Source organism: Triturus cristatus, chromosome 6, assembly GCF_964204655.1.
Source record: "Triturus cristatus chromosome 6, aTriCri1.1, whole genome shotgun sequence".
NCBI classification, from domain to species: Eukaryota; Metazoa; Chordata; class Amphibia; order Caudata; family Salamandridae; genus Triturus; species Triturus cristatus.
The window spans coordinates 96,082,992-96,110,578 of record NC_140589.1 but is presented as its reverse complement, the minus strand read 5'-3'; positions in this window follow the sequence as shown (position 1 = coordinate 96,110,578).

The following is a 27,587-nucleotide window of genomic DNA, read 5'->3' as shown; positions in this document are numbered from 1 at the left end:
ATCATTAAAATTGGCTAAAATAAGGTAAATAAGAATCATGGTTAGAAAAAAAAACATCTCGTAGACAAAATCTCCCCCTTGTTCACACAACATTTAACAATAGAAAAGAATGTGTATACAAATTTGAGATATAGCTAAACAGAATCAATATTACCGTATGGACATCTATAAATATGTGTACATGTCCTCACTCGTATTCAGTCCCCCCGGTTGTTTTGTATCCATCTCAAGTATGTATCTCGTTTCCAGACGTCTTAATTTAGCCTCCGTTGCCTCCTTTTTTGTGTGGCGGCAATGCGTCTAAAACTAAATAATTAAAATGTTTCAGACTGCTATTATGTGTGCCCTTAAAATGCCTGGTAACAGGGTAACTGGGATCGTTATTTACAATAGCTCTAGTGTGCTGTAATATTCTCTTGTGCACTGCCAATTTTGTGCTGCCTATGTAATACAAATTGCAGCTACATACTAGTGCATATACTGCATATTCCGTTTTGCAGGACAAGTGTTGGTTAATCATTTGGGTGCGGTCATTAAAAGCCGTTTGGTATGAGATCTTGTTTATTCCAAATTGGCAGGCTTTACAGCTCGAACACTTATAAAAGCCCTTTCTTGCTGTTAACCATGAACCTGCTTCTAGTTCTTCTGGGCTATTTCTGACCAAAGCATTGCCCATTGACGCAGTTCTTCTGTACGTAATTGCTGGCTTTTTGGGAAGTAAACCTGCATTTATTGGATCTCCCAAAATTATAGGCCTGTTGTGTCTTATGATGGACCTTATCTTTCCTTCTTGTCTTGAATATGAAAGTATTAATCGTGTTGGCTCTCTTAGTAAGTTATCTTTTGCACACTGAGTTTGTGATTTATATTACAGTAAATCCTGTCTGGCTCGACTTTTTGATTTTGAAATTGCTGCATCTGTACTTTTAGACCTGTAACCCCTTTGAAGGAATCTATTCGTGCATTCCATTTGTTTGTCCTTTGTATCATTTTCCTCGCTACAGATTTGTCTTATCCTCAGCATCTCCCCAGTATCTGCTGATACATCTGATTTGTATACATAAAGACTTTCTGTGACTTGCTCACTGCTCATTTTGCTTTTAATTTGCACATTCTGTTATTATTTAGGAAAATAAATAGTTTTTAAGAATGAAACTTTGAAATTGACTTCTTACTTGTTGCGCTGAAAGTAGCATTTCCGGGGATGTAACTAGGTTACTCCCTTCATTGGCACCTCATCCAATAGGAGGGTGGGACGTCGGCTGGGAGAGGGCGGAGCCCTGACGCCGGTACAGGCTTTAAATTCGTGCCTGTGGCGCGAGCGCTCGTCTAAGCAAACTTTCTGTGACTGGCTCACCGCTCATTTTGCTTTTAATTTGCACAGTCTGTTATTATTTAGGAAAAGAAATTGTTTTTAAGAATAGAACATTGAGGGAGGAGCCTAGCGCGCAACCAAGATGGCCGCGTAGGCTTACGGCTCCCGAGGGCCTCCGCAACCTCCCACGTCTATCCTGACTTAATCCTGGTTTATTTGACGGGCTTTTGCAGATGAACTTGCGCTGAGGTGTCACCCGTTTTCCGAATTCAGATCGGACGCCGGGACCCGGAATGGTTGCACTCCGAAGTTTGCGGCCTGCTCTTGCCTTGGTCCCGATCTCGAGCTGGTGAAGTGCCCGGGTACGAAGTGAACAACAGCGGCTGGCTGGGCTTGCCCTGCCACGGACCCTGCACTTTCACTTTCGTTTTCAAGCTTGCTCTCTGATATCGGCCGAGAGACTCTGGTGTTTCAGAGGGGCGCAGACGGCGAAGTGTCTGGCCTGACTCTCGGATTCTACATGGGCTGACTGTCGGCGACGGCTGTGCTCAATTGAATTAGCTACCTGGTCCCCCTTTTTTCCTGGTGCAGGCGGGTGCCGGCCTTGGTGGCCTCCGGACGATGGCGGCGAGACTAGACGGAGACAAGTCGAAACCCAAGTCAACCCGGAGGGGTGCCTATACCCAGGTCAATAACATGGATCGATATGCGCAGGCAAAGGGATCCCCTGGGGGCTCGCATAAATCGCCTGAGAGGTCTAAGGAGGTCTCCGGCCCATCGTCGGAGTTGACCCTGCTTGACGTCATGGGCGCCATTGAGGAGATGAAGACCGCTGTGGGTCAGCAGTTTGATACCCTGGCTCATAAACTGGACGCGGTCCTGATCGATGTGCATTTGGTCAGGGCAGACCTGTCCAAAACTAACGAGCGGGTCGACTCCTTGAGTCAAGCGGCGTCGAGTCTAACTGTGGACGTGGCCGCCCTGCAGACGGAGGTCCGTAGGTTGCGGCTAGCCAGTGATCTGACGGACCGTCGACTTGAGGACTCTGAAAGCAGGGCTAGACGGAACAATGTTCGTATCATTGGAGTGCCGGAAAGATCGGAGGAATCTGCTGCGGATCTCTTTGTTGAGGACCTGGTGACCAATCGTCTCGCGCCTAAGGGACTGAGCAAGTTCTTTGCGGTGGAGCGGGCCCACGGGATTCCGGGTGGTGCGCCCAGCGTGGGTGCTCCCCCGCGGCCTATAATCGCCCGACTCTTTAACTTTCGGGATAGGGATGCTATCCTTCAGGCGTCGAGGGTTGCCGGGCCGCTGAAGTTTGAGAACTCCAATGTCAGCTTTTACCCGGACTTCACGCAAGCGGTCCAGAAACAACGGCTGGGTTTTTTGGGTATCAAACGGCGCTTGAGGGACATGGAGCTGAAATATGCGATGTTATTCCCGGCAAATCTGCGGGTTGAGTTCAAGGGTCGTTCCCACTTCTTCGACCGGCCGGAGGCGGTTGGAGACTGGTTGGATGCCCTGCCTCGGGGACAGGATCGAGACAGTCGGATGGCGGAAAGCGGACGGGATTTGGTGGAGCAGGATTAGAACTTGGTTCCTGGTGATGGACTGAACTGGTGACGTTTTGTACCTTGGCTCAACTGGACCCTAAATTGGCACAATATGCCCTCCAAATGCCCGGGGTTGTGGGGAGCTTATTGGGGTCCTTTCCTCCTTCTGGGGTTCTTTTTGTGGTATGTGTTAGGGCGACAGGCACACTGCGAGTTGGGGGGGCTGTTTGGGCTCAAGCAGGGGTGCAGGGAGGGGGGAGTTGTGGTTTGGGGATTGTGGGGGAGGGGGGTTGTTGGGGATTGTTTGTTTGTTTCGCAAGGCAATGTGAAGTTCTCTGCTGACTTATCCGGGTTGTGCTTTCCGGGATGTGGGTATCATGCACGGGAGTGGGATGGGGGGTAGGGGATTGAGAATCCTTTCGTGGAATGTGAATGGACTTGGGGACAGGATCAAGCGCGGGGTGGTGTTGCAGTTCTTGAAGCGGATTTCGCCCGACATTGTTTTCCTGCAGGAGACACATTTGATTGGGAACTCCTTCCATGCCCTAAATAGGAGGGGCTACCGCCTTGCCGCTCACTCTGGTTTCACTTCTGGCTCTAGGGGAGTGGGCATTTTGGTTAGGGCCTCTCTGCCATTGGAAGTTGATGAGGTGCTTCACGATGATAGGGGGCGCTATGTGGCACTGGTGGGGAGATGGGAGGGTAGGACTATCTCGCTCGTCGCTGTGTATGTGCCTCCGGGGTTGCAGACGGCTACATTTGCTGATTTGGGGCGTTTGGTCCTGGGACTCCCTGGGGGGGTTTTGGTGTTGGGGGGTGACTTTAATGCCGTTGTCTCCGGGTTGGAGGACCGTCACCCCCCCAGGGATCTCCCTAGGGCTCAAGCCTGGTTGGGTGGCTTTTTGGACACTTTGGGACTTGTAGATTGCTGGAGATTGATGCACCCGGGTCAGGCGCAGTATACCTTTCACTCGGGGCCCCATGGGAGTCTCTCGAGACTTGATCACATGCTTATGCCAGCGATCCAGGCTGGGATGATTGGGGAGGTGCGTCATTTAGCCCGAGGTATTTCTGATCATTCCCCTATATGGTTGCAACTGAAGGTTGTCCCTGGGGCAGAGGGGAGAGTGGCACCCATTAGCCCCTGGTATCTACGTAACCCTAAGATCCGCGCGGAGCTGGTCAAGTCTACTGATCACTACTTCAATGATAATGTGGGGTCGGTGCCGTCGGCCGTCTCCCTATGGGAGGCTTATAAAGTGGTGATCAGGGGGCAGGCCCTGTCCCTTATCTCCCATGCTAAGAGGTGTGAGAGAGCGGAGGTGGTTCGCCTGGAAACTGAAATAGCTGAAATGGAGGAGGACTTGGAGCGGGGAGTTACTGATGAGAAAGTGCATGTTCTCAGCCTCAAACAATCAGATTATAGAGCGCTAGTCATGGAAGCCGCCAAAGGGATGAGTAGAGAGCAGCAAGGACGACTGTATGATGTGGGGGACAAGGCCGGAAAGTTGATTGCTTGGTTGGATAAGAAGGAGAGAGCGAGCAGGGTGGTGCCCGTTGTGGAGAGAATGGATGGAGTGCGTGTGACTGACCCGGTGGAGATCGTTGACTGCTTCGCGGCTCATTTCCGCGGGGTATACTCTCCGGTATCTGTGCGTTCGGAGGAGGATTCTCATCTGTTGCTTAGAGACATTGCATTGCCAACCCTATCGGAGGCTGATGCAGTTTTGATGGAGGCGAAGTTGTCGTCAGATGAGATCGCTCTGGCCACTCGCTCGATCGCATCGGGTAAAGCGGTGGGTCCTAATGGTCTTCCCATCTAACTATATAAGTTGCGTCCCGATAAGATAGCGCCGCATCTTCGGGACATGTTTTTCGCGGCACGTGCGGTGGGCTTCCTCCCCCCTGACCAACGCCTCGCCAATATAGTTGTGATACACAAAGAGGGGAAGCCGTGAGAACGCTGCGCCTCTTATAGGCCCATTTCGCTACTGAACGCAGAACCCAAAATTCTGGCTAAGGTATTGGCTAATCGACTGGCTCGGGTCGTGGGCGACTTGATTCATCAGGATCAGTCCGGTTTCATACCTCATCGGAACACCGCTCTAAATTTGAGGCGGTTGCACGGCGTGCTGGCTAGAGCGGAATTTATACGGGAGCCGGCCATCTTGGCATCTTTAGATGCTACTATGGCGTTCGACACTTTGGAGTGGCCATATATTTGGGCCGTGTTGGCGAAATTTGGGTTCGGCCCTGAATTTATTGGTTGGGTAAAATTACTATATGCTGACCCTCTGGCTCAGGTGGTGGTGAATGGTAGGGTGTCGGCTCCCTTCGCACTGGGGAGAGGTACGCGGCAGGGATGTCCATTATCACCCCTTCTCTTTGCACTTTCTTTGGAGCCTCTCGCCGCCTGGTTGCGTTGGGAGCCGTCGTTGCGAGGCATTAGATGGACGCCGGAGTTTGAAGACCGTGTCTCCCTTTACGCGGATGACATCCTTCTGTATCTCACCTCTCCCCGACAGTCGCTGATTGTATTGGTGGACGTACTGAATTCCTTTGGTCGCAACTCCGGCCTGGTCATCAACTGGGCCAAGTCGTGTGTTTACGTCCTCTCGGGTGAGGCCCCCCTCCTGCCACGGGATTGCCCTATCCAGATTGCTACCCTGGGGTTCAAATATTTGGGAATCTTTATCTCACTGGATCCCGCGGTCCGCTATGAGCGAAACCTTCTCCCTCCCCTCCAGCGATTGAAGGCCGACGTCGCGAGGTGGCGACGGCTTCCGCTCTCGCCACTTGGACGGGCGGCATTGTTTAAAATGATGTCACTACCTCGCTTCTTGTACGCTTTGCAAAATACTCTAGATGTCGTGCCAGCCCGTTATTTCCGGGAGGTGGAGGGTCTTCAGCGCCAACTGTTTTGGGACGGGCGGCCGCGGATTGCTCTCGCCAAGTTGACGCTCCCTTGGTACGATGGGGGGGTCGCCCTCCCCGATATTAAACGATACTATTGGGCGTCTCAGTTGGCGGCGGTGAACCACGGGATATACGGTCCTGCCTTGAATCCGGCCTTCGAGATGGATACATTTCTGCTCCCAGGTGGGGACTATAATAGGGCGCTGTACTCGGTGACTCCGGGCATGCGGTTGACAGGACCCACGCAGTTTGCGGTACGTGTGTGGCACGCGGCGAATGCTGCGATGGGGTGGAGGGATCGCTTGACTCGGGCGACGCCGTTGTATGCCTCTGAGCGGTTGGGCTGTTTGTGGAGATCGAAAGGCTTTGAGAAATGGGATATGATTGGTATATGTAAGGTGGGTGATCTTTGGGCGAAGGGGTCTTTCAAAACGTTTGAAATGCTTAAAACTGAATATAAATTAAACGATAGAGAGTACTTTCGGTATGCTCAAGTCTACCATGCGCTGTGTTCGGTTTTTCCAGACGTTGCTGCTATCCCCGAGTACTCCCCACTGGAGGATAGAGTGTTGGATGGCTACGTGCCCGACAGCACTATTTCTCTGATTTATAAGAAACTCATTAATGATCGCGCGGACTTGCTGCTCCGTCTGCGGGACGCTTGGACAGGCGATGGCTTGGAATTGGACGACGAGGACTGGGTATCGGCGGTGGCCTCCCCGAAAGAGGTGGCGATCCCGGCCCGCTTACGATTCGTACAGCTGAAGATCCTTCATAGAGTGTATGTCACGGGGCCCGGTTTGCTGCGTATGGGTTACTCGATGGATGGACAGTGTAAGCGTGGATGTGGCCTGTCGGGTACCTTTCTCCATATCTTATGGGAATGTTCGGAGGTTGTGCGATTTTGGAACGGTATCCACACCGTAATGGAGGAGGTCACGCACGTTGCTCTGTTGCCAGAGGCTAGGAGGTGCTTGTTGAATGTCTGGGAACCGAATGATTGTAATGCGGCACAGACGCAGTGGGTGACCTTGGGGTACATGGTGGCTAAGCGTAACATTGCACAGCTGTGGGGCTCCCCGAGGCCGCCCACGATCGAGGTATGGAAGGAGAATATGGACTGGTGTATGTTTAGGGAAAAGACGGTGTATGTGGCGAGAGGCAAGCCAGGGAAGTGGGCTAAGGTATGGGGTCCATGGAATTTATATCGAGGACGTATCTGCACCCCGCCTCTGCCATTAGAGATCGATATTGCTTTGTCCCCCTAGACACGCATTCCGCGGGATGGTGTGAGATGTGTTCCATGCTTTGTTCTCCCGTTGCCCCCCTTTACCGCTTCCAGACAAGACCTGCTTTGGACACTGTACGTTATTCCCCCTCCTGGGAAGAGCACGCTGCTATTTCAGACTCTCATTGCCTTGAGTGTGTTTTATATTTAATAAAAAATGAAACTGTTTATTCCGAATGCTCCTGGCCTATGGCCACGGCCTGTTACATGTGCTCACGAACTGCCGGGAGCTTTGCCTCTGGATCATTTGAATGTGTGGCGTTGCACTGCGGGCCCTCGGGCTCTATAGCGGCCGGCCCTGGTGGTTGTAGGCCCTTGTCTGTATTTTATTGTGTATCAACGGTTTCTAATAAAAAGTTTAACAAAAAAAAAAAGAATAGAACATTGAAATTTACTTCTAACTTGTTGCGCTGAAAGTAGCATTTCCGGGGTTGTAACTAGGTTACTCCCTCCATTGGCACCTCATCCAATAGGAGGGTGGGACATCAGCTGGGAGGGGGCGGAGCCCTGACGCCGGTACAGGCTTTACATTCGTGCCTGTGGGGCGAGCACTCGTCTAAGCAGACTTTCTGTGACTTGCTCACTGCTCATTTTGCTTTTAATTTGCAAATTCTGTTATTATTTAGGAAAAGAAATAGTTTTTAAGAATGGAACATTGAAATTTACTTCTTACTTGTTGCACTGAAAGTAGCATTTCCGGGGTTGTAACTAGGTTACTCCCTTCATTGGCACCTCATCCAATAGGAGGGCAGGACGTCAGCTGGGAGGGGGCGGAGCCCTGACGCCGGTACAGGCTTTAAATTCATGCCTGTGGCACGGGCGCGCAGCGGGCGTGCCGCTGGTGCGCCGCTGGCGCGCCGAAGGCACGCCTAAGGCAAGCCCGTCTGCGCCCGTCCGCGCCAGACCGGGGCATGGGGCAGCTTACTCTGCCCAAAATTATAGTTATTCTGTGGCCAGTCTTAAAAACATGGCTCCTAAAATAGTACAATCACTTGAAACTGATTTAGTACAAAAATTGCAAAGGCTGGAGATATTACATTCTAATCCCAGACCTTACGTCTGTGCCGTAACTACGGATGAACACATTTTAAGATCAATGGCTCTCCCTATATCTGTAATGAATTCTGGTCAAAATAAACGGCGAATCCAAGATCTCAATGTGATGTACCTTAACACGCGCTCTATGGTTAAGCACCAACTGGAAATTTTTCATATGTTAACTACTGACTCCCCTGATCTGCTTTTATTGATTGAAACATGGTTTACGGAGGAATCCTCCCCAGAGATCCTTACAGCCCTTCCGGAAGATTATCTGCTTTATCACACCGACAGATTGCCAGGAAAAAGTGGAGGTGGAGTGGCGCCAGTTATAAAGAAAGCTCTACATGTCTCCACTATGCCTCACCTTGATCTGCCATCTGTCGACTCATTGGTTATTAAGTTGGATCTATTTAACAGTACCGTCTTGTGTGTGATATTATATAGACCCCCTAAATCTATGCCTAATTTTCCCAAAGCTCTAGCTAATCATATCGCGTCCCTGTCGACAGACTATGGCAAAGTTTTGGTCGCAGGTGATCTGAACTATTGGACTAATATAGCAGATGAGGGAACTTTGTCAAAGGAACTTACGGAGTCACTTACCAACCTCAATTTTATTCAACATGTTTACACCCCCACGCATAAAGGAGGCCACACCCTTGATCAAGTGTGGTCTACCAATGTCACTGTACACAAGTTGATAATTCAACCTTGTGTTTGGTCAGATCATTATACTATTAGTTTTCAAATAAACAATTTGATACTATCAGAACAGTCATCCTCTTCGAAAACTATGCTTAGAAACTGGAATCGGGTTGATTTGAAAGCGCTCTTGGATACTCTTTCCTCTGAGCAACCATCTCTTGATGGAGATCTAGATAGTGTGGAAAGAGAGATTACTGAATGGCAGAAGAAGGCGTTTAACACCCATGTTCCCCCTCAGATTAAACACTCTCGCCTTAGGCAACATGAAGCGTCCAAATGGTTTACTAAAGAGTTGGGAGTCTTAAAACTTCAAGTACGCCAGGCTGAACGTATATGGCAGAAAACATGCTCCATAGATGTCAAAACTAAGTATTTAGCAAAACTAAAAGAGTACAAAATAGCGATTTTGGACACTAAAAGAGATTTCTTCACTACTAGAGTACCTCAATCTGAGAACAGCTCCAAGGAAATCTTCATGATTGTGAGAGAACTTTCCAATCCCAGTCGTGTGGCTCCATCTATTAAAGCCACCCAGGAACTCTGTAATGATCTGAACTCTTTTTTCATTGAAAAAATAAAAAAAATTCAAACCTCCATTGTCTGCAGTAATCACGTCATAGAAGACAGTAAGCTTCCTCCCAATCTCTCCTCACTTGATATCTTTCCCATGTTAAATAGGAAAAACTTTTTAGAATTGGTTGTTAAGGTTAAATCTGGCTCCCCTAAGGAGGAATGCCCTATTTACATAAAGAAAGCAATTTTTCAGGCTTTTCCTGGCCTCTTCCTTGAGCTACTCAATCTACCACTGTCGCAGGGAATCGTACCATCAGCCTTTAAGGAAGCGGTAGTTATTCCACTTACAAAAAAACAAGGCTTAGATGTTAATAAGCTGGAAAACTACCGACCCATTTCATTGCTTCAGTTTCCAGCAAAATTGCTGGAAACTCACGTGGCATCCTGTCCCAGTTCCGTTTTGGAAGATTCAAAGTTTCTGAACATTTATCAGGCAGGTTTCCGCCACACTCACTCTACAGAATCTGTGATCATATCTGTCCTGTATGATCTTAAAGGACAGGCTGACACAGATCATAATCAGGCTTTAATCCTCCTCGACCTGTCCGCGGCATTTGACACCGTGAACCACAAAATGTTGTTGGATCGTATTGCCGCGGCAGGTCTAAACTGGTCCTAGGTTTATTATCTCCTGCATTCGAAAGCACAGGCCGGAGCGCAATTTGCGATCAAGGTATCTGATTCTTTTGTAGGTGCCCAGAATCAAACGGAAACAAATGGGTGGGACCCGGCTCTCTTATCTGGGTCCGCAGTTTTGGAATTCACTGCCCAACTCTATCAGACTGGAGACGGACTATATGCGGTTCAGGAAGGCTATAAAAACCTGGCTGTGCTCCCTGTCTTATAATTAGGTTCCCTTCTTTCTATGTTCTTTTCTTTTCTGCTTAGTCTCACTAGCGCCAAGAGACCTGTTGGTGTACGTGCGCTCATATAAATTCCAAAATAACAAAACATAACATAAGATAACATAACATAAATAAATTGTTTTCAAGACAAAATATTAACATGTCGATCAGCATTTGGGTGTGCTTTGCATATTTCATAGGCCTTTTGGCTAAGAAATATTCTACCGCCTTAATGCCATCTTGGTTCTTAATGCATGTATAAAGCGCAGATACATCTAATGCTATCAAATGATAGCCAGCTTGCCACTTGTTTGTTTAAATTTTCCTTAAAAAATCACTGGAATCCTGCACATACGATTTAAGCTTTTTAACATGTTCTTGTAAAAATAAATCAATATAGATAGACATATTTTCCAGTGGCCCATCACACGCCGAAACGATGGGTCTCCCAGGCGGTTTGTTTGGACATTTATGAATCTTAGGAACAAAATAATTTACTGGAATCATTGGATTTTCCTTTTTCAGGTACTTGTATTCCTCTAAGTTCAGAAGGCACAGGCTTTTCCAGGCTAGGAGTTTTTTTAAAAAGTTGTCTTGCGTGTTTTTTAATTTTTGCATAGAACTCTTCCGGTAACAGTCAGTGTTGTTTAGCTGCGAGGCTGCTTCCTCCGTATAGTCTTCAAGGGGCCACAACACTATGTTTCCCCCCTTATCTGCATTCCTGACCACTACTTTTTTTCTTTTTAAATTTTTCTATCAGTGGATGATATTTTCTTTCTTGATTTGTGATCTTTCTTTTAAACTTACTGGTGTTCATGTGGAGCTTTCTCATTTGCACCACAACTTGTTCATTGAAAAGATCTAGAGAGTCTCTCGGCATATTGGGCACAAATTTAGATTTTACTTTAAATGAAGTCACTGGTTTTACACACGTTGCATAAGGTGATGACATAAGATCTTGTGTATTCATTTCCAGCTGCTGACTTGTGTATGTTTCCCCCATCTGTCCATGATTTTGTTCCAGAATATGGAGATCCTTAAGTGTATCCAAGTCTGCTACAGTGAGGTTTTGTGTCATTGGATTGACTGATGTTAAGTTTGGGGTATCAGTATCCTGTCTTTGCTCATATGGTTTAATCTGCAGCTGAAGAAACTTCTTAAGTTTTAATTTTCTTATGAATTTGTAAATATCTGCCCGTGTGTTTGTGTAGTCAAAGTTAGTTTCGGGACAATAGGACAATCCCAGAGCGAGTAGCTGTTGTTCTGCCGCATCCAGATTCACGTTTGCCAGATCAATAATGGTGTTATCTTTGGAGGCAGTGGTTGAGGAACTAAGAGGCGTTATTATTTGCATCTACATTGGCCCCGTCCCCTCGCTGGTTTTGGATTGCCACTGTTGCCCCCGTTTTCTGGCTGCCTGCCTTCATTGCCGCCTACTATCTGTCCGTCGTTTTTTGGGTTTATTAGCTCTGGGTCTAAGGTTCTCCCTTCGACTTCTCCTTAGATAGTCCAACTCCTCTCCCAGTGATAACTTTGTCGCCCTTTGATCTGATCTGCCTTTAGCTGTTTACGCCTCTGATTCGTTCTCAACAGTGGAGCTGAGATCAGATGCCGATGTTGCCTCTCCCTGCTCCTCATTTCTTCCCAGTTGGAACCTTTTATTGTTTGTAGTTGCATTTCTAAATTAATCATATTTTCGGGCAAACTTAAAAATGTGTCTATTAATGTAGTCCTCCTTGTCTCTTTTAAATTGTATATTTTCCTTTTTTTTTTTTTTTTTTTTTTTTTAATTCTTCTTTTTTAGTCTTGCAGTCATTTCATCATGAAGTTTTTTCCTCTGTTGTGGTTCACTTTGTGTTTTAATCTCCTCATTGAGTGCGTCTATCTTGGCCTGAAGATCACCCCGGTCTGACTCTGCATACTGTACCAATATTTGGACAAGTCTGCGAGAGGACTCTAGGTGCATTCCGCCCACTCTGCTATCATGTGTGGGTTAGGTGTGTCATAACTGGAGGCTAACATGATCCGCAGCCCCCTAAGTATCCTTCCCACGTCTAGGTACTTTTGGAGGGATTTTGCTTCGCTCCACTTGGCTTGTTCCTGACGCATACATCTTTCTAAAATGCAGAAATTATCCTTTCAACTTTTGGTGCTTCCTGACGCCTCAATGAGATTATCATTGTCTTGCTGCTGTTCCTACTGGGGAAAGTCCGAAAACATTTCTTCCGCTGCCGACTCGCGATCCCTAAGCGCTGCGGCAGACATGGTGAGTGCTGTTTTGTTTAATTATTGATGCTTATTGCCTTTACCCGCTATGATGATTCTAGAGGAAAGGAGACTGCACACCTCCCCACCTGTTCGGTCGAAATTCGCAATACGTTGTACCTTGGTTATTGCAGGTGAATTCCAGCAAAGCTGCAGTCTCTTATGTGACTCTGCTCCTCAGAACAACCGCCTACACGCGGGATCTGCTTCCCGCTATTCCACCTTCCAATGTTGAATTTTGCGCATTAACAGGGGGCTTCTGTGGATTCCATAACCGGAACAACTGCTGTGTACTTCCAAGCTCACCAATGACGCTGACACCCACCTGAAACAGCGATGCTGACGACCAGGTTCCACCAGAAGAGGTGACCTGCCAACCACGTAGCCAACTTAGAGAGAGTGGGTCCACACAAAAGAAAAAGGACAATCCGGTAAATATTCTGGAAAGCTCGTCCAATACTCCTTGCTTGAGGAAAACGAAAGTAGACCCAGTTCAGTGCAATTCAGTGTTTATTCAGCACAACACCGTACCGCCATGACGCGTTTCGGCAGATTACCGGCCTTGATCACATGATAACACCTGGGGGTAGGAACTCCCCTTTTAAAGTGACAGTGCTCAAATAGCAGCACTGATGAACATAGAAAACATACTGTCATGTATGTTACAATATATGCTTAAATGCATTAGTATTGTCCAATGTTAATACATGATATAGTCATTGTTAAAACAATACACAGTCCACAATGATTAAAATCACTTTATCATATAATTATATCTGTATCTTTTCAAATATAATAATTATACAAACATGTTTACTGTTCAAAATCGTATAATATATATATATATATATATATATATATATATATATATATATATATATTATCTACTGGCGGTCGCCAGTAAATAGTTATAGTTAGGACCCTGTTTCCATAGGAAATCCGCAACATTCTATTTGGAATAACTTTGGCGCCGGTCGACGAATCCTCGCGAAATTTTCAAAATAGGTGGGGCGCTACGCTCCGCTCCTACCCTGAAAGTATCGGGGGGATTCGTCAAGCGGGGGCTGAGAAAAAAGGGGGGTCCCAAAACGCGTTTTTCCCATGCATTTTTCCATAGGACTTTTAGACACAGCTACAGCCCGAACGGCTGAACAGAGTTACTTGAAATTTGGCAGAGAGGTAGTCCTCAGGTCAAGGAAGTGCCTTTGGTAGGTTTGGTGTAAATCTGTTCAGTAGATCCTGAGAAAATAGCATTTAAATCAATATATATATCTGTGGCAGCTTACTGTGCGCTTACGGTGCGCTTACGGTAAGCTTACCGCACGCGTACGGTGCCGTGCGCGAGCGCGATTCTGATTGGCTGTTAGATCTAAGTAAACATTCGAATCGGACGAAACCAGGAAGCGGCGGCCGCCATTTTCTCTCTCGCACTCTGAGTGAGGCAGCAAAAACAAAGGCAAAAAACAACTAAAGGGGCAATGTATTCAGTTCCTAACCACCTAGCATTGATGATGGTGTCCCCAAAGTACCCCCAAGGCCAAAAATTCCATTTTATTTTTTTTCGAAAAATCGCCGATTACGCTTACCGTACGCGTACGGTAAAAATTAATAATAAAAAAAAACCTATCCACACTATCCCCACCCCGAGTGCAAACGGTGCCCGAAGGGCACCATTTGTGCATGGCATACGTATACCAAATGAAAATATAAAAGATTACCTTTCACAATGAAGCGCATAATATGTCCTCCATGTGCGCACGGTGCGCGAAGCGCATCGTGCGTACATGGCCCATCCCGCGTAACGTGGGCACGGCACTAACTGCGTAAAGTGGGCGAAGCGCACCGCGTGCTCACTGTGCGCGCACGGTGCGCGAAGCGCACCGTGCGCGCACGGAACGAACTGCGTTAACTGGGCGCGCACGCCACGAATGGCGTAAAGTAACTTAGCATTTAAAAAAACGTACAAATTCACTGAAAAAACCATAGGTTTCACACACGTTATAGTTAGGAATTAGCATTTAAAAAACCTTGCAAATTCACTGAAAAAACCATAGGTTTCACACATGTTATAGTTAGCGGAAATTTTAATCATAAAAAACCATTGAAATTCCCCCGTTATAGTTAGTGCAGGCAACTATAACTCACGCGACCGCAATCGTCTGCTGATGACATATGTGTCTTTATGAAAAAAAAATATTTGTAATATATGTATAGCTAAAATTTAATGGAAGAAGACATGGGCAAATAATTGTCTAAATACAGTATTAGCATCAGCAGAGGATTGCGGTCGCGTGAGTTATAGTTGCCTGCACTAACTATAACGGGGGAATTTCAATGGTTTTTTATGATTAAAATTTCCGCTAACTATAACATGTGTGAAACCTATGGTTTTTTCAGTGAATTTGCAAGGTTTTTTAAATGCTAATTCCTAACTATAACGTGTGTGAAACCTATGTTTTTTTCAGTGAATATATATATATATATATTCACTTAAAAAACCATAGGTTTCACACAGGTTATAGTTAGGTGGATATTTCTCTCGTAAAAAAACAATGAAATTCCCCCGTTATAGTTAGTTCAGATAACTATAACTCGCGCGCCCGCAATCCACTGCTGATGACGTCACATATTACATCACTCATGACATGGTCAGTGGCATCCCTCATGACATCACTGATGACATCATCCTTGTGATAGAATGGCGGTCGCGCGAGTTATAGTTATCTGAACTAACTATAACGAGGGAATTTCATTGGTTTTTTACGAGAGAAATATCCACCTAACTATAACCTGTGTGAAACCTATGGTTTTTTAAGTGAATTTGCAAGGTTTTTTAAATGCTAATTCCTAACTATAACGTGTGTGAAACCTATGGTTTTTTAAGTGAATTTGTACGTTTTTTTAAATGCTAAGTTATGTATTTATTAATATATTTTTTTTTTACCGTGCGCGCAAGGTGCGCACACCCTGCGATTTAAAAAAAAATAAATGTTTTTTTCCCCCGGGGGGGTCCTTCTGTGACCCCCTGACAAAGGCTAGGGGGTCAGGAACTCTCTTCCCTGCCCCCTTTTCACGTTTTCCACCTTTTTCCCACCTTTCCTTTTCAGTGCGAGAGACAAAATGGCGGCTGACACTTCCTGATTCCGACCGATTCGAATGTTGACTGACATCTAACAACCAATCAGAATTTCGCTGGCGCACGGTGCGCGCGTATAGATATTTATATGCTTTTAAATGCAATTTTCTCCGGAAATACTGAACAGATTGACACCAGACCTGCAAAAGGCACTTCCCTGACCTGAGGACTACCTCTCTGCCAAATTTCAAGTAATTCTGTTCAGCCGTTCGGGCTGTACCTTCGACTAAAGGTCCTATGGAAAAATACATGGGGAAAACGCGTTTTGGGACCCCCTTTTTTCTCTGCCCCCGCTTGACGAATCACCCTGAGACTTTCAGGGTAGGAGCTGAGCGGAGCGCCCCATTTGTTTTGAAAATTTCGCGAGGATTCGTCAACCGGCGCCAAAGTTATTCAAAATAGAATTTTGAGATTTCCTATGGAAACACGATCCTAACTATATCTATCTACTGGCGACCGCCAGTAGATAATATATATATATATATATATATATATATATGAAACAAAACTTCTCTCAGGCTTCACCCCGAGTCCCAGGGTTCCTCGCAGCAAAGGAAAAGCACGGCACCACAGAGAGTTTCACCGTTGGTATTTATTTAGCATAAATCTTCAAGGACACGCACAAAGGGACGGTCGACGCGTTTCGGCACTCAGCCTTCAACTGGACCATAGAGTCCCATTGTCCAGAGTGTCTCTTTTAAAGCAACATTTTCAAATTAATGATAGAAACTGAAAACATACTGGACATACATCGCATCATGGATCAAGATATATTATTTACAAGTAAATGAAAATTTAGATCAATTAAGAAACACAATAGTTCATGCCACCATGGTGATTGATTGTTGATACAAATAAAGTTTTTAGAAAAAATCATTGCAGTTGATTTCAGGGAGTTGCGAATTTTTAGATAACAATCAAGGTGAAGTACCTTTGAGGTGATTATTTCCATCAAGTATGTAAAATCAACGAACAAAGTGTGTATTATTGTCAAAATTCATAACGTTCCCAATCTAAGGCCAAAAAAAGGTTATTCCAAGTTTATGCAAAGTAAATTTTATATGTCTATACCAGTAGCAATCAAAGAGTAAGTGGTTTAGAAGAGATGCAGTGAAGATGATGAGCAACTGACAATTATTGATCAAGCGTGGAAATATATACAAGTGCAAGAAAGCAAAAGAGACTGAAAGGTGCCCATCATGAATTTTCAGTTTGAGAGCCATTAGAGGTGCACATGTAATTCAGCATCCAAGTTATGTCCCAATGGGTTTTCAGTACCCATTAGTAGTATCATTCTTGACTCTGCTCTTCTTAAGGCAAGCATGCGATTTCCACCCCTTTCCTTCTGCTTGACAATTTTGATGCCAGAGTATCTGAGCTGACTGCAGTCACTTGAGTGGAAGTCATAAAAATGTTTTGCCATGGGGTATGTGAAATCCTTGTTCTTGATCGCACGCAAATGCTGTAGGATGCGAAGTTTGAGTTTGTTAATCGTGCTCCCTATATAATATTTCTGGCAAGGGCATTCCAGTCTATAGACTACATATTTTGATTCACATGTGATGTGATCTCGAATCATTTCATGATGGCCATTCTGTAGTTGGTAAGAGGTGATGTTTTTACCCTATTCACATGCCTTGCATTTTGAGCATTTCCAAAATCCAGGTGTGGTTAACCAGGACTTGGTGATTGGTGGTTTAACTTCAAAATGGCTTTGTGTGAGAATGTCTCCCAGGGAGGCTGTCTTTCGATAGGGAATTCTTGGTCCGGGAGGCAAAGTTTTTTTTAAGGTTTCATCAAGCAGTAGTACTCCCCAATGTTTAGAGATCATTTTTTGTAGTGCATTGCTTTGGTTGTTGAAATCGATAATGAGTCTCGTAATGTTGGCAGTATCTTCTTTGTGTCGACCCACTTGGAGTAATTCTTCTCTATTTTTGTTCTGAGCTCTATTTACTGCTGTTAGAATCACCTCCAAGGGGTAACCTCGTTGTAGGAAACGTTGACTCATCTCCTCAATTTGTAGGTTGAAGTCTGACAGTTCTGAGCAATTCCTTCTGGCTCTTAGCATTTCCCCATAGGGGATGCTCCATTTGAGTTTTGCTGGATGCCCACTGTTGGCATGAAGTATGCTGTTACTGGCCGTCGGTTTTCTGTGCATTTTGGTACAAAATTTGCCATTGAGTATGTATACTTCGACATCCAAAAATATAATGTTGGAAGTACTGATGGTGGATGTAAAAATCAATTGGTATCTGTTGATGTTAAGGGAGTCCAGAAAATTCCTGAAGAGCTCAGAGTCGCCTTCCCAGATGATGAACAGGTCATCAATATATCTTGACCAAAATTTGATGTTCTTGGCGCGGTCATCATTTAAGACTTCAGTTTCCCATGTTGCCATCAGAAGGTTGGCATATGTTGGGGCAAAAGATGTACCCATCGCGGTCCCTTGTTTTTGTAGGAACAGTTCACCTCTAAACAGGAAGGCATTGTGTGTCAAACAGTAAGTCAACATTTCAATCAACATTGCGGAGTGTTCCAAAAAACAAATTGCTCTGGTATTGAGGAATTCTTTTACTGCTGCGATGCCATCAGTGTGACGGATGGAGGTGTAAAGTGAAGAAACATCAATGGAGGCCATAATGTAGTTTTGTTTCCACTGTAATTGATCAATTTTTTGCAGAAAATCCATTGTGTCCCTTAAGTATGATGGGAGAGCTGTAACATAATTCATTAAAAAGATATCAATAAAACGAGATGTGGATTCCAGTAGAGAACCGATGGAGCTAACAATGGGTCTACCAGGTGGATTGATTGTAGATTTGTGAATCTTTGGTAAGAAATAGATTGTTGCCGTAATGGGATGATTGGTTTTGAGATATAGATATTCTTCCAGATCAATAAGTTCTCTCTCTTTCCAAGCCTTAAGTTTCAAATGATATTCATCTGTCCAGTCCTTGATTGGATTCTTTGTTAACCTTTCATAATGATCCTTATTGCTAAGTTGTCTGACAGCTTCTTTAATGTAATCCTCACGATTTTGAATGACTATGTTGCCGCCTTTGTCAGAGGCTTTAATGATAATATTTTGATCATTGCGTAATTCTTTTAAGGCATTGTGTTCTTCAAAAGTGAGGTTCCATGTTTTATTCTTGTTCATGTGTTTAGTAGTAACTTTGCCCTTTTTAATGGATGACATCGGACAATTGGTGGACATTTTATTGATCTCCTCTACCATGATTTCTTGGAAGAGATCAATTTTATTACCAGGAGGGAGTTGTGGACAGAACTTTGATCGATTTTTGGCACCACTATTACCTCCTCTGTTGGTCTCAATGCCTGTGTCATGACAATATTGTAAATCAGACATGGAAGAATGATTGCTGGCATCAGCTTGTGTGGATGACTCAGTTTGTAATAAGGTAGCTGTTCTTAATGCTGGAATATCTTTGATACTCAAGGGTTGAGTAATAGGGCTTGGTGAGAATGTGGAAGATGATTGAGAAGGTTTCTCTTCAAAGTATTTGTTAAGTTTGATTTTACGGCAAAATTTGTACAAATCAATACGTATATTGGCTAGATCCATATCCTTGTTGGGACAGAAGGATAAACCTTTATTAAGCAGTGAAGTTTGTGCTTTGGTGAGGATTTTGTTGGAGAGATTAACAATTAAGTTGAGATCTTGTGGTTTTAATTTTGTTTTGTTCTTCCTCTTCCTCTTTTGGGTCTGGCCACCTCTCCTTGTTCTCCGTTTCGGGGTTGTGGACGTCCCCTCCCCCGTGATGGTCCTTGGCCGCGTCCCCTCTGTCGCGTTGTCATCTGCATGAGGCGCATTTCCCCGGAAAAATCCAGACTAGAGGTGAGTTGATCCTCATCTGCTGAACTTAATTCCGAGCTCTCTTCTGAGACAGGAGTTTCTTGTCCACTGATTTTATCCATTACTACACGATTTCTAAGTATATCATATTTTCTGGCGAAGGTATAAATTCGGCCATATGTGTAGTCAAGTCTGTCCCTGTTAAATTTGTTGGCTTTTCGTTTTTCCACATCATCTTCGTGTTTGTTGATTTTCTTTTCCATTAACTCAATTGATTTGGTAATTTCCTCATCAGTAGGGATTTGATTTAATTCACTCTGCAATTCTTTGATAGTTGTAGCAAGAGTTGTAAGTTTTCTTTCAGCGTGGGCAATCAATGTGGTCATTAGTCTGAAAGAGCATTCATTGGTGTCTGTTTGCCATTGTTTAATTAAATCAGCATCCAAGTCATTTAGTGTGGGCATAATGAGAATCCTCAAACCTCTGGGAATTCTTTTAAATTCAATGTATTTTTCTAACGTCGTTTTCTCCCACCATTTGTTTATTTCTTGGATGCGAGCGGCTTGTAATTCTTTTAGGATGCAAGAAAGAGTTCTCTCGTTTTTGTCTCCACTAGATGCACCATCAACAGTTTTATAAGAAGAACTGGAGTCGTCGTTAAGGAGATCACGTGCTCTCTGTGCGCGATTTTTTACTCTTTCAGCCATGGTGGATTCTGGGTATTGTGGTTCTGTAAATTACGCGATGCAAATAAAGTGATTCGTAAAGTGCGTATTGTCCAATGATTAGTCTTGCGAAACGGTATCTCTGTTACTTGACCAATGGTTCGTATTGGTCAATTCCGGGAATATGGTCGTAGTTTGCCGTGAAAAGTATCAATATTAATTATATTCCGATTGTAGGGGAGAGTGTGACGAGGCTCTGATCGTAACAATTCACAGAAAACAGTTCCTCCACACTTGAGCAATAATTAGAAAGCGAGGGGTTACCGAAGGTATCGGGTACAAGGTGGGGGCAGCTCGGAAACCGCAACGCAGTCTCTAGGCGCCACCAACCATTCCCCGTAGCCTCACTCACCCGAAGCTCTCCAGTTGCTCCTCCGTAAACGAATTCCTGTCGCGGAGTCTCCAAACAATGTTGAACAGCAAACGGCGATCAGAAACAGCCGGTGAACGATTTCTCCTTCCGGTATCAAGAGGCTGCTAATTCACCATGCCGTTTCGCTTCCCGGGTGCACGTAGAGCGCAGGCAGCCATCGCTCAATATGAAACAAAACTTCTCTCAGGCTTCACCCCGAGTCCCAGGGTTCCTCGCAGCAAAGGAAAAGCACGGCACCACAGAGAGTTTCACCGTTGGTATTTATTTAGCATAAATCTTCAAGGACACGCACAAAGGGACGGTCGACGCGTTTCGGCACTCAGCCTTCAACTGGACCATAGAGTCCCATTGTCCAGAGTGTCTCTTTTAAAGCAACATTTTCAAATTAATGATAGAAACTGAAAACATACTGGACATACATCGCATCATGGATCAAGATATATTATTTACAAGTAAATGAAAATTTAGATCAATTAAGAAACACAATAGTTCATGCCACCATGGTGATTGATTGTTGATACAAATAAAGTTTTTAGAAAAAATCATTGCAGTTGATTTCAGGGAGTTGCGAATTTTTAGATAACAATCAAGGTGAATATATATATTCACTGAAAAAACCATAGGTTTCACACACGTTATAGTTAGGAATTAGCATTTAAAAAACCTTGCAAATTCACTTAAAAAACCATAGGTTTCACACATGTTATTGTTAGCTGGGCATTTTCCTCATGAAAAACCAATGAAATTCCCCCGTTATAGTTAGTGCAGGCAACTCTAACTCACGCGACCGTAATCCGCTGCTGATGACGTCCTATGGTTTTTTCAGTGAATTTGTACGTTTTTTTAAATGCTAAGTTACTTTACGCCGTTCGCACCGCGCGCCCACTTCACGCAGTCCGTTCCGTGCGCGCACGGTGAGCACGCGGTGCGCTTTGCGCACCTCGCGCCCACTTTACGCAGTTAGTGCCGTGCACGCACGGTGCACTTTGCGCACCGTGCACGCACGGTGGACACGCAGTGCGCTACGCGCACCGCGCGCCCACGTTACGCTTAATGGGCCATGTACGCACGGTGCACTTCGCGCTCCGTCCGCACAAGGAGGACACATGATACGCTTTGTTGTTAAGGGTTGTGGTATACTTTGCTACTTATATGTTACGCCATGCACACATGCTTTGCTGCGCACAGCATGTGCACACGGGGGAGTGGATATTGAATTTTTTTTTTAAAGCATATATACCGTGCACGCACGCTGCGCGAACCTTGCAGAATTTTTTTCATTTCGATAGTGCGCGCACGCTTCGCGCACTCGGCGATTTTCCGAAAAAAATTAATTTTTTTTAATTGCCCAAGGGGGACCTCCTGGGACCCCTTGACCCCTGCTAGGGGGTCAGGAACTGTTCAGCTTGCCCCCTTTACATGTTTTTCTCCTTTATGTTTCAACACCCTCTCAGTGCAAGAGACAAAATGGCGACCGACACTTCCTGGTTTCGACCGATTTGAATGTTTACTAAGATGTAACAACCAATCAGAAGTGCGCTCGCGGACGGCCGAGTGCGCGCACTCTGCGCGCACGCTGCGCGCGTACAGATATATATATTGATTTAAATGATATTTTCTCAGAAAATACTGAACAGATTTACACCAAACCTGCAAAAGGCACCAAACGGACCTTATGGCTACCTCTCTGCCAAATTTCACGTAATTCTGTTCAGCCGTTCGGGCTGTAGCTGCGACTAAAGTCCCTATGGAAAAATCCATGGGGAAAACGTGTTTTGGGACCCCCCTTTTTTCTCGGCCCCCGCTTGACGAATCACCCCGAGACTTTCAGGGTAGGAGCGGAGCGGAGCGCCCCATTAGTTTTGAAAATTTCGCGAAGATTCGTCAATCGGCGCCAAAGTTATTCAAAATAGAATTTTGAAATTTCCTATGGAAACTCGGTCCTAACTATAACTATCTACTGGCGACCGCCAGTAGATAATATATATATATATCTATATATATATATATATATATATATATATATATATATATATATATATATATATTCACAGATAGACATACAAATGGCAGAAGGAGCGAAACTCATGACTTCACAAAAGGGAAAACTACTTCTGTGCTACATAGGCTACACTTGTATGCTAGAAAAAGTAACTGGAAACAAAACCCATTGGAAGTATAGTAAATATTACTCCAATTCTTGCTATGGGAGAGCCACTATAGTAGAAACAAATGTAGTTAATGTCAGAGAACAAAACCATCCCACCAAAGTGACTGAAATTGAGGTCAGAGATGCTCTAGAAACAATCAGAGAAGCAATTCTAGACCAGTACCCAAATACTGAAAAAAGTTGTTAACTGGGGTTCCTGAACATTTCACAGGACAGCTACCACCCTTCCCCACTCTAAAAGGATTAATTGCTATAGCTAAAAGAGCTACAGCTCAAATACCATCCACCACCCAAACTTTTGCAGAAATAGAAATGTTACCGGAATATGCCATCAAACACAGAGACAAAAAATTCCTTTTTCATGACAAATAAGTCATGAAAAATTAATTATCATCTTTGCCACCAACAACAACTTAGAAAAACTTAAAAACTGTGAAACGTCAATGATGGATAATACGTTCAAAGTTTGTCCCAAGCCTATTAACCAACTATATACCATCCACGGCGAAACCGAAGACACTAAGATCCCCTTCATATACGCACTACTCCCTGATAAGCAAAACACCACCTACATAGAGCTCCTTACAATACTAAAACTATACACCGACAACTACTTTCCATCAAAAATAATCATTGACTTTGAACAAGCAATGATTCAGTCAATTTTTAAAATATACCCACACACAATAAAAGGTTGCTATTACCACTTCAACCAAAGTATCTGGAGACATCTACAAAGTTTTACTCTAATGGCCCGATTATGATCCTGTCAGGAAATCCCTCCCAGAGCCATCCGTAGCCTTACCTTCCGACCGACTTGTCCCGGGAGCCGGTCCATTCAAAAGATGAAGTATGATGCGCAAAATCCTTCAATACCCGAACGACGCATACGATCCTATTCCAGCTCCATTTTCCCAACGAAAAGCTTCTGTAAACGCTGAATGGAGTCGTACAGAGGCATTTTCCAGTCAGATTCCAACCGGCCAAGTACAATGCGTACTTACTATGCGCCGAACAGGTTGCCACTTCCAGCACGTCAGAGCATCCAGGAGAGGAGTATTTCAGCTCCCATTCGCACCACAACACGATTCCTGTGAACGAGACGGTGCAGCCATTTATCCTATTGCGCATGTCATCCCTATACTCTACGCCTACGTCTGATACTACAAACCCAACCCACCTTTTTGGCACAGATGGTAAGTCAGACACCTACCCCACACAAAACGCTACTACCCCTCGCAAGCCAACATATGACACAGCTTGTGAGAAACCACAGTCAATATTGTGGTGGGGGAAATTCTCGCAGAAATGTAGAGGCAGGAGGGGTGGTGGATGCCTAACACTCCCCCCGTTGCCCAGACCATGGGGGTGGATGCCTTACACTCCCCCCGTTGTCCACCCCATAGTGGGGTGGATGCCTAACACTCCCCTGTTGTCCACCCCATAGGGGGTTGGATGCCTAACACTCCCACCATTGTCCACCCCATAGGGGGGTGGATGCCTAATTTGTGTTTTGTGTGCAAACCCACAGCAATGTGTACACAAAATGTGGTATGGGGGCTGACCCCCCAGCACTTTAGTGACAAAGTGGGGCTTGTGGGACTCAACACCCCAGCATGGTCCAGCAATTAGGGGGTTGGGGGGCTATCTCCCACAGCACTGTAGTGACAAATTGGGGGATGGGGGCCAAACACACGTAGCACTGTTGAGGCAAACATTGTTGGGGGGTTACATACCCACAGCTATGTGCAGGCAATCGGTGCTTGGGGGGATAACACTCCCACAAATGTGTAATTGGACAATGTGACATCTGACCATCAAAATCCCCTCAACACACACATTTGGGGTACAAGCAGCGGAAAATACAAAGAATTCAATCCCAAAGTCCATATTTGATGAGATGCAGTCCCACACTGGGGCAGCAAATTAAACTTCCAAACCTAAGGAATGTGCAGAGTGGAGATGTAGGAGGGCCAGGGCCAGTAGAGGAAGAAACAAAACACACCCTCCACTCAATGCCCTTCAATCATAGTTGAAATACACGGGGGAAGATGCACAAAGACAACCGACCAGCCACCCACTGCAGAACAAACATAAGTGTGCGTGTAGAAGTTGTCTTAAACTGTGCCAACACACATGATGGGGGCTAAACTCCAATGAGCTATATGTGGGTTGAGTCCAATCAGGAAGTATACCATATATGGTTTGGATTGGCAATGTGGGCTATCAGGCAATTTTTGATGAGCAGGTGCACCAGAGTCACATGTGGGACAAGCATGGGGGACCACCAAAAAACACATCAGGAGACTGACTCACTTCAACAGTTCCCTCCAGGCCGCAGCACTGTGTTGCCTGTATCCTGTCTGCTGATCCGCTGTGATGCAAATCGTAGATGGGGTCCAGAATTTAGAGCAGACTTACTGTTGCACACTGTGTCATGTGCCTTTCAAGAAGCACTGTCATTTCACATACCCAAGCATGACTACCATTTGATGGCGGAACAGGAGGTGTCAGACACACACAGGTATGTGACACAAAGTCACAGCATCTATCCACCACAACACATACTCAAACCCTGCAGGGCAACAGGAGTATACATACTCACAGAAGGATGACATTGTGATGAGTCAGTGTACACTGAAGCACAAAAACACAAAATAGAATCATGAGCCTCCCACTACAACAAACCAGAAGTGGTTGTGTCACAGCTGTCAGCGCTACATGTCTAGACCACATTCCTACCTGCTATGGAGAAAAGCATTGATCCAACAACAATGTAGGAGACAGTCATCATGAGTGGCCTGGGTGCGTTGCACACAACTCAAGATCAGAACCTGTCCACGGTCAACTTGGTTGCATGTCTTTCACAGCAACTCTGCACCTAGCTACAAAAGCTGCAGTATAAGCAGCTAATGACTAATGCCATTTTGACGATGCAGAGTGCGATAGGCCACTGTCTCAGATGGCCTGAGTGGGCATACCCGTCCTTGGACCATGGGATACATGTGATTACACTGAGCACTACGTCTGGGACAAAATATTTGGCACAATGATCAAGATAATTTCTCTGAGTTATCCACATTGGTATAACCAGCTGCCCGGATGTATAGCATTGTTTATGCACACCTGTGTGCGCCGATTGCAACATACTGCACATCCGACACACCTAACGTGACATTCAAAATATCCGCATCGGCCCCCTATTGAGTTTGACACATTGTTGATTGAAGGTTATGGAGTAGGATTGCATGCGATTCAGACACGAAACGAAAAGCGTGTCTGTCACCATGACGACCAACAGCCAATTTTGCGTCCGGCTCGGTTCGGATGCGGCTAACGTGTCCTTTCAATACTTACCCACGTTGTTCAACATTACAAGCAACAGCCAATGTGTGCGATGGCTCAGTTCGCATGCGAGTATCGTGTCCTTCCACTAATCAGTCAGCAGGGCAGCCAGTAGAGTAAAAATGTATGTTCTGGTGCATTACATGTGTGGGTACAGTGATTAACATTACATATTGGACATTGGATTGATAGCTCACACTCCCATGAGGAGCAAAGATTGATGGGAACACAACACACTGTTTGTGAGGGCCATCAGAACATTGAGAGTACACTTAACAGATCACACTCCTGAGCCTGGACACAGTCCTAGGGGATCATTGTTATTTCCACACATAGTCACTGCTTTGGTGGACTGTGTGTCACAATGTGCATTGTTGTAATTTTTGGTCTGTAAATCTACCGTGTCTGAGTCTTGTACAACGCACTTCATAATTTTGGAACCATGATATTTAGATGCCACATTAGCTTGTGCTTGTCATGTGAATACTTGTTGTGTCTGTGTGTCACATGCATAAGTGGATGCCTGCCAAATAAACGCCTGCCTCACATTGTCAATGTTCTGTGTATGTGATTGTACAGACATGACATCATGAAAGTGTCCACCGTGTGACAATGGTGTGCATGGTTCGCATGGTGAGCCGCTGTCTGTATCATGTGCCCCACATATCTGGCATTACCTGATACAGTTATGTGTACCTTCCAACCATGTGATAATTGCCACAAACCTATATCTTGGATATTTTGTTTGGTGGTTGTGGAGTATGTGATGCTTGCTCACATGTACAGTGAAGTGCAGCAGAGACTAGGTACACTACAGCACTGTAATTGCTGCCTTACCATAGCTTGGTAACATGGCTGGTAAGGGTCACATTTCTGTGCTTTTTATCTAGGCTCATCCTTTGGCCTCTAACTTTATTGTGTCCAGATTGAAGTTGTCTGTGTGTAATTGCATGTTGCTTTGCACATTAGAAAGTGACCTCAACTGTGTTTTCACCTGTAACATAGGTACCGCAGGAGGCCGGCAGTCTACAGGCCCTTCCCTGACCTCCAGACCATGGAAGAACGGGATTGCATCGGACGATACCGCTTCACCAGGCCAATCATAGTGAGGTTTGCAGACCTGTTGGCTGTCCTGGTTTTATGTCTGGCTCACATGATGATCTCCCATGTCTGTGTACCTTTCCCGGGATCAGCACACAATGACTACATAATAAAAAATAGTGACATCCTCCATTTGATGTCTCAGCTGCGACATGAGCATGCCTGGCTTGTTGGTAGGTCATGTTGTGTGTCTATTTTGTGGGTTGCTCATATGTCAGAATGTACCATGTTTTCAGACAACTGAAGGGTTTTCTGTGTTCAATGTAGGAGACTCTGGATACCCCAACCTGCCATGGTTGCTGACACCACTCTGGAACCCTGTCATCCCTGCTGAGGTTTATTTCAGTGAGGCAAATGGTATTACCAGGCGAGTGGTTGAGCGGACATTCGGCCTTCTGAAGACAAGATTCCGCTGTCTGGAC